At 36.3% G+C, this 6434-nt stretch overlaps 1 protein-coding gene across 1 annotated transcript in view; it reads left to right on the top strand.

Moving 5' to 3' along the window:
* The window catches only part of ANKRD60 (ankyrin repeat domain 60), a gene marked incomplete at its 5' end in the record, with an annotated part of 278951 nt that overhangs the window by 30036 nt on the left and 242481 nt on the right, over window positions 1-6434 (top strand). Inside the window, 1 exon segment of the mRNA XM_080405899.1 lies at window positions 2352-2446.

Raw genomic sequence — 6434 nt, 5'->3', positions numbered from 1 at the left:
TTTTTTTTTTTTTTAATGTTATTCAGTAGGAAAGGATTTTTGGATTAAGCTGATGAACAGCTGTTGCGTTGCTCAAGGAGTTAGCCATATTTCAGAGGAAGAGGTGTTGCCTAAACTCTGTAACTTACCGATTAGCCAGGCTCCCCTCAGAAGAAAACAAATAGCTGGACACCTTTCAGGTTACTGAGTTGTTAAAAGTCTATTTTAAACTTGGACAAGGGAGTTGTTCAACAGCCAAAAACTTGCAGTATTTTTAATTCTTTGTAATGGACATGTAAAATGGTTGAAGGATGCTGCGGGGTTTTTTTTTTAATTATTTTATTTTGAGAAGAATCAGCTTGTTAACCTGTGCAAAGCATGGACCATAGTATGTGCTATGATGGCTGTTTGCTCCTGTTTCCTAGTTATTTAACCTGCTATCTCCACTTCCTACACTTCCTAGTTCCTCTTGGAAACTATCTTTTGTTAATTTTAGTGGGAAATAACACTGCCCCTGTGATGTACAGTGTCTTTCTGGTTTTTTTTGGTTTTTTTGTTTTTTTTTTTTTCTGGTAGATACTGTTTCTGAACTACATGCTAATATTAGAAGTCCTGAGAAAGACCTCGACATACTTTATGGGTTATATGTGAGGACCCCAAAAATATTTACAGCTTGTAAAAAGTTCACTGTGTTCCAATAAATTAATATTTTTGGCTCTCCATCAGTTTTTTGGTAACTTTATTTTCTTGCAGTTGCTTTATAAAAGTTTTCAACAATTACTGTAGCCAACTGGCTTTTTGCCCTTACGGGTTTGAATAGTTCCCTGATCCCTTTCTTTTTGTCTGGAAACTGGCTTGTGCAAACACGCAGTAAATAGTTAATGTGACTCTTTCACACCATTGGACAGTTATTATAAAATAAATGCAGAAAGGTTTTGACTTGAGCTGAGTGGTTTATAGGTAGTGTGTTTGAATGCTTAATTGATAGCTTTTTATTTGTTTTTTTTATAGAGAAAAGGATCTAAAGGCCTTAAATATTTGAGTATGAGAAGGCGGTATATACATTTATTGGTCATTTTAGAAGTACTAAGGACCCCTATTTGAGTAAGAGAAGAAAAAAACTCAAGGAAACTTCTGTACTCCTAAAATAGAAATTAATACTGCTCTTCTGGGTCTCTAAAAATCATTAAACTATCAACAAATAGAATATTTCACTTACATGCCATTTCTTGATTCTCTAACGATAATTAGACTAGCAATTAAATCAGCTGGGTCTCCTATCACATCCGTAGATGCTTACTCATTGTCCCACTTAATTAAGTCCTGCTGCTTAGTCACATTTATTTCAGGAGCCCTCTCATTACAGCCTTGATGCTTTCTGTGAAAAAAGTAATTTGTTAATGAAAACAATCAAATTCATATTTTTCTGTGTGTCAGGATTTAAACTTTAGTAGCATTTATCAAGAAAGAGTGAAACTTCTTATACTGATATTAAAATAGGACTATAATATTATTTTTGTACTTTATTATTTTTCGGATGAGTAGTTTTAGGTCTTACTAGGTTCTTATGAGCACAGGACAATATTAGAATTGTGCTTGCACTATGAGAAAAGAAGTGAAATAGGATTTTAATGAGTTAATAACTGTACTGAATAACTTAGCGGTACAGGTCCATTGAGATTCAGAAGTCATTTGCTGAAAGTCTGATTCTTGTAGCTATGTACAGCAGCATTTGTCATTACATAGCAAATGTTGAAGTAGACAATACATCATTCAAAATACATGTTTAAATAGAATCAACACTAAATACCTTAGTGCTTCAGATCTTCTAAAATGGGTAAACTCTAATCTGGGTATGGCCATAAATGCTGAAATCCTAATGCTTCCTGTTTTCTTCCAGTTAGGAATTATCCAACTATTCAACTGTTGAGAGTTGCAGATTACTATCTTGAGTTTCAGAAGGCATCACCCTACCACTGGGGAAGTAATTTCAGTCTTGTTTTTTTTTCAGACCCTGTAGTCCCTTTGCTCAGCACATAGTAAAAGTGCTTGTGGTGCTATGTTCTGATGCAGACTGAGGTACTGGTATGGATTAAAACTAACCAAGTGGAAAACAAGATGCTTTAACCCAAATACAGTTTTTCTGTGTAGCTGTACAAATGCTTCCACTGGCACATCATGGGGTAATGTGTGAGGGTTTGGAGGAGGGTGGTGCAATGCTAGGTCCAAGATTTTAGAAAGCTACAGCCTTAGGATGTTGTGTTGACACAAATATAGGTGGTACTGCTCTGCAAAATAGGTCAGGGAACTAAACTGGCTTAAATAGACTGCAGAAAGAGAAAGTCAGATTGCTTTCTTAATCTGTTTCACAGAACCGCTACACAAGCAGTCGTGCTTCTGCAATCAAGGCAGCAGACAGAATGGAGACAGGAAGAGGTGATGCCTGAGTTGAAATGATCAACCTAGGGTAGGTGAATATCTTAAACATCTACTGCTGCAAAAGACTTTGTGTAATGCAGTGATGCTTTGTTAATGTCATTCACAGTTTTCAAGATGAGTTAATTTTTGGTTTCTGGAAATCTCATGCATCTACACTCATATGAAAATGTTAAGCCTTTTTATATTGCTTATTTATGGAGAAAATCATCCAAATTAGCACACAATAGCTTTCTGTGTGGTAATATTTGAAATTATTTGAAAAGGAACAAACCTGTTCTTTTTTGGGCTCTGTGTGTTTGTAAGTGCTGTTTATGAGCATCTCTACTCCCACTGAATGTGCTGAGATTTTATTCTAGATGATACTTTGGCTTAAGTGCTAAAGATGTAGGTATAAAATACCTTATGCTTTACAATACTCTATACCAGGTTGTCTCTGTAATTTTCAGCTTCAGTTACAAGGCCAGACCTAGATCATGTTCCTAATCCCAGCATTATGTTATCAACTATGCAGGTTTCATTACACTTAATGCTCTTGCCAGTAGAGACTGGTCTTCTGCCTTTCATCAAAGAATGGGTAGGAAAATTAAAGCAGCAGCTTACTTTTTTGAAGGGTATTTTGAGTATTTTTATATTCGCTAGTTCTTAGGCCACAAATTATTTTATATTATTCATCACAGAATCACAATTAGATCTAAATCCTTGATCTTGTGAAGAGCTCTGCATTATTCAGGTAGGACATTAACCCCATCCCTGCTCCCAAAAGGCAGATGAGAATCCCCTCTGAGAAGTACGGAGTGATGTAAAAAAACCTCTATTGCTATTTTACTGTACTACATACAGGCAAGGTAAGCGTAGGCAGAGCTGGCTTGGGGCACTGCAACACCTAATACTGTGGTTGGGCAGGACAGTCACTGAGAAGCTGATCTGCTTGGCTGGACCTAGAGGAGGTCTTAGCCAGGTAAAGACTGTCTCAGCTTTTGGCAGACCTGGGTGTGTAGCAGCATAAAAGTGCTTGGAAGACTTTTCATCCAGTTCTGCCCTCATCCCATGTTATAATGTTGTACTTTATCATAAATGGTAGTAACCGCCATAGTCAATGGGAAAGCAACAATGCAAATGAAAAAGTATGACTGTTTTTCACCTTTGTGATTTAAAAGCTTCCAAGTTGAAAAGCATTTGTCAGTAAATGAAGCTTTGGCTTTTGTACTTGTTTTCTGAACACTTCTGAAACAAACTAGCAACTGTAAAGACCTGCTATAACAAAAATACATTTTCTTATGAAGAGATGGGCATTATAGATAGTAATTCTTTCTTCATGGGAACAGCTATAGCATGGGGGGCTGTGCAACTTCATTTCATTGTGTCCTGCTGGGATAGATGTTTGTAAATGCTGTTTTCTGTCTGAGAAGTTCAGACAATGCAGTGTAATACATGTGCTGTGAATAGCACATGCTAGTGATTTGGGGAATTGTCCCAGAGCTGTGTTGCAAAATAGTATGTGATCAGTAAGTCCCATACGTTCCTGCTGTGTTACAGCTTTTGCTGGATGTCTGGCAGGTCTGTAGAGGCAACTGTCGGTGCTCTGACTAGGCTCTTTGATGGCTGGAAAATAGAGCAAATGCTCTGCACTGATGGGAGATAATAACAGTGAGGGAGGGGAGAATGCTAATGTCCCTAAGGAAACCCACAGTGGTGTGTACCAGTCCATATTCTCTGGTTATGTTTCTGAAGGCCTGCAGTTCACACTCTGCCATCTTCACATCTGAAAACTAGAAAAGAAGCTTCATTATTTTCTTTCAGCTACACTGATCTTGCTTCTTCCCCTCCAATGTCGGTGGTCAGAACTGCTGAAAATGAAGCTGATTGCTGGCATGTTTATATATCTGTTTGTGTACCTATGCTTAGACTCTTGCATTGAAAATGTTTACCAAAATGTACTAACTAGTACTGGCACTTCTGCGTTTGCTGCTCCATGGTTTGCAGTATTAGGTGTGGAAGTCTAATAGAGGAGATTATAAACATAACTTCAGTGTCTTTTGCTAATGTTTCTAAATAATATTTCAGATGTAGGCAGCCTGAGTGGTAGACTGCTTTCTTATGATTACTTTGACTTAAGTAAACAAAGTCCCCCTGACACTATAGACTCTGGCTTCATTTCAAAAAAACCTGCTAAAGTCTATCACATCAAGAATATGTTAATTTGAGTTCCTGAATTTCCATTTATGAAAGGAACCCAATGGCCTGGTTAGAACCATTATATGTTGTAGCAAAATGTAGAGCTGTCATCTTATTGTGGCTGTAATTATCCAGTGACTTGTGAACAGTGAGTGGCATATCTGTTTTCGCAACAATAATGTTTTCTTTCTATAAAATGGCACTTACAGCTACAGCTTTATGCAGATTTCTGTGCTTGAAAGGCATGAACAATCTTAATTGAAATTAGATACTGTTCAATAATTCCTGGAGTTTTATTTGGTTTTGAGTAGATTAATTGCTTTTTGCTCAAACTAAGTATTTACATGAGATACTTCTTTATATTGCACCTGATGGATGCACTTATATTTGTATTGCACCTGGTGGAATAAGTATACATGCCCTCCAAATAAAAGCGTTTCTGCTACTGACATGGAGGGCTTTGTCACTTTCAAATTGGAGGATATTTGCATTAAAATTCTTCATTAATAGGCTTTGTCTTTGAGCACTACTCCACAGCTCTGTTTGCAGACAGCTTGCAGAATGTTGCCTTATCGCAATTTCAAAGATCGTGGAACATGACCACCACTTTAGCCTGTTCAGTGTAAATATTTCTTGTAAATGCTGATGTGCAATACTTACCAGAATTTTCCCACTGATACATGCTGGAGTACATAGGCACAATATGAATTAAAAATGAAAGAAAAAGACCTAATTTTGAAATCAAACTCTTCGTGGTCTTTGAAAATATTTTTTGTTTCAATACTGTGCATGTTTCAAATCAGAGTTACCTTTTTTTCCTTTTGCAAGAAAGGCAGGGGGTCTAGAACATTTTAATAGCTTTCATATCCTACTCTGCAAATATATTATTGCAGCACAATAGTTTCTTTGCATGAGAATTGCTTAAATGATTCAAAATGGATTGAAAAATATATTTCAAGTTTTAATTTTATGCACAGAACATTAATGAGCAGTGCCCCTTAGAGACTTGCTGTCAGTTTAACATATTCACAATAATCTCAACACAGATGTTATTCCATCGAAATCCTTTTAAAGGGAAGAAACTAGTAATTTTTCCTTGGAGAATGTCAGAAAATATGTTATTGTTGAAATTACATTTTGATCCCAGAAAGCTATGTAAAATATCATTACTAGGAAGAATAAGTAGCACATTGTTTCTGAGGTAAAATGCATGTGAAACTTTTTTGAGACTCCTGTAAATTTTAAAAGCGAAGATTTTGTTAGTCCCATGCAATTTTGCTTCCCTTGAGGGTGATTGTAGGCAATGATGGATATCAGCATCTAATTGTATTCTAATTTAAGAGAGTATTTGTTATTATAACAGATATATGCAGATATAACAGAATATTCAGATTTCTCTATTTACAGCTGTAATGTGATGAAGTTACTGTCTTTTCAGACACATTTTCCTGTGTGTTCTCTGAGCACATAAAATACAATAAATGCATTAAAATATTTGCTAGAAAAAAAGTACATAATTACAATAACAGTTTTTTTCTGTGGGAAAATACTTATAATACTCGTTCTGTTTTGTGTTCCGTGATATACCTGTGTTCTGTTTTTTCATGAGTTTGGTGCACTCATGTTGCTTAGTCTTACCTGAGTACAGCTCTGACAGTGAAATTATGCTGATGCTATGTTGGTTAAACCACAACATGCTGTAAGAGTGGTAAGTTGGTAAATACCTTGTGATTACTATCTTGCTCAGTATTGGAGGAACTCTTTCTATTCCACTTAATCTTAACCAAGGTTGATCTTCAGTGGAGAAGCTGTAACTAGCGCCCTGTATAGACCCCCAGCCA

This window comes from Falco punctatus (assembly GCF_963210335.1).
Source record: "Falco punctatus genome assembly, chromosome: 10".
In the NCBI taxonomy this organism is placed as follows: domain Eukaryota; kingdom Metazoa; phylum Chordata; class Aves; order Falconiformes; family Falconidae; genus Falco; species Falco punctatus.
This window is presented reverse-complemented; position numbering and strand designations above follow the sequence as displayed.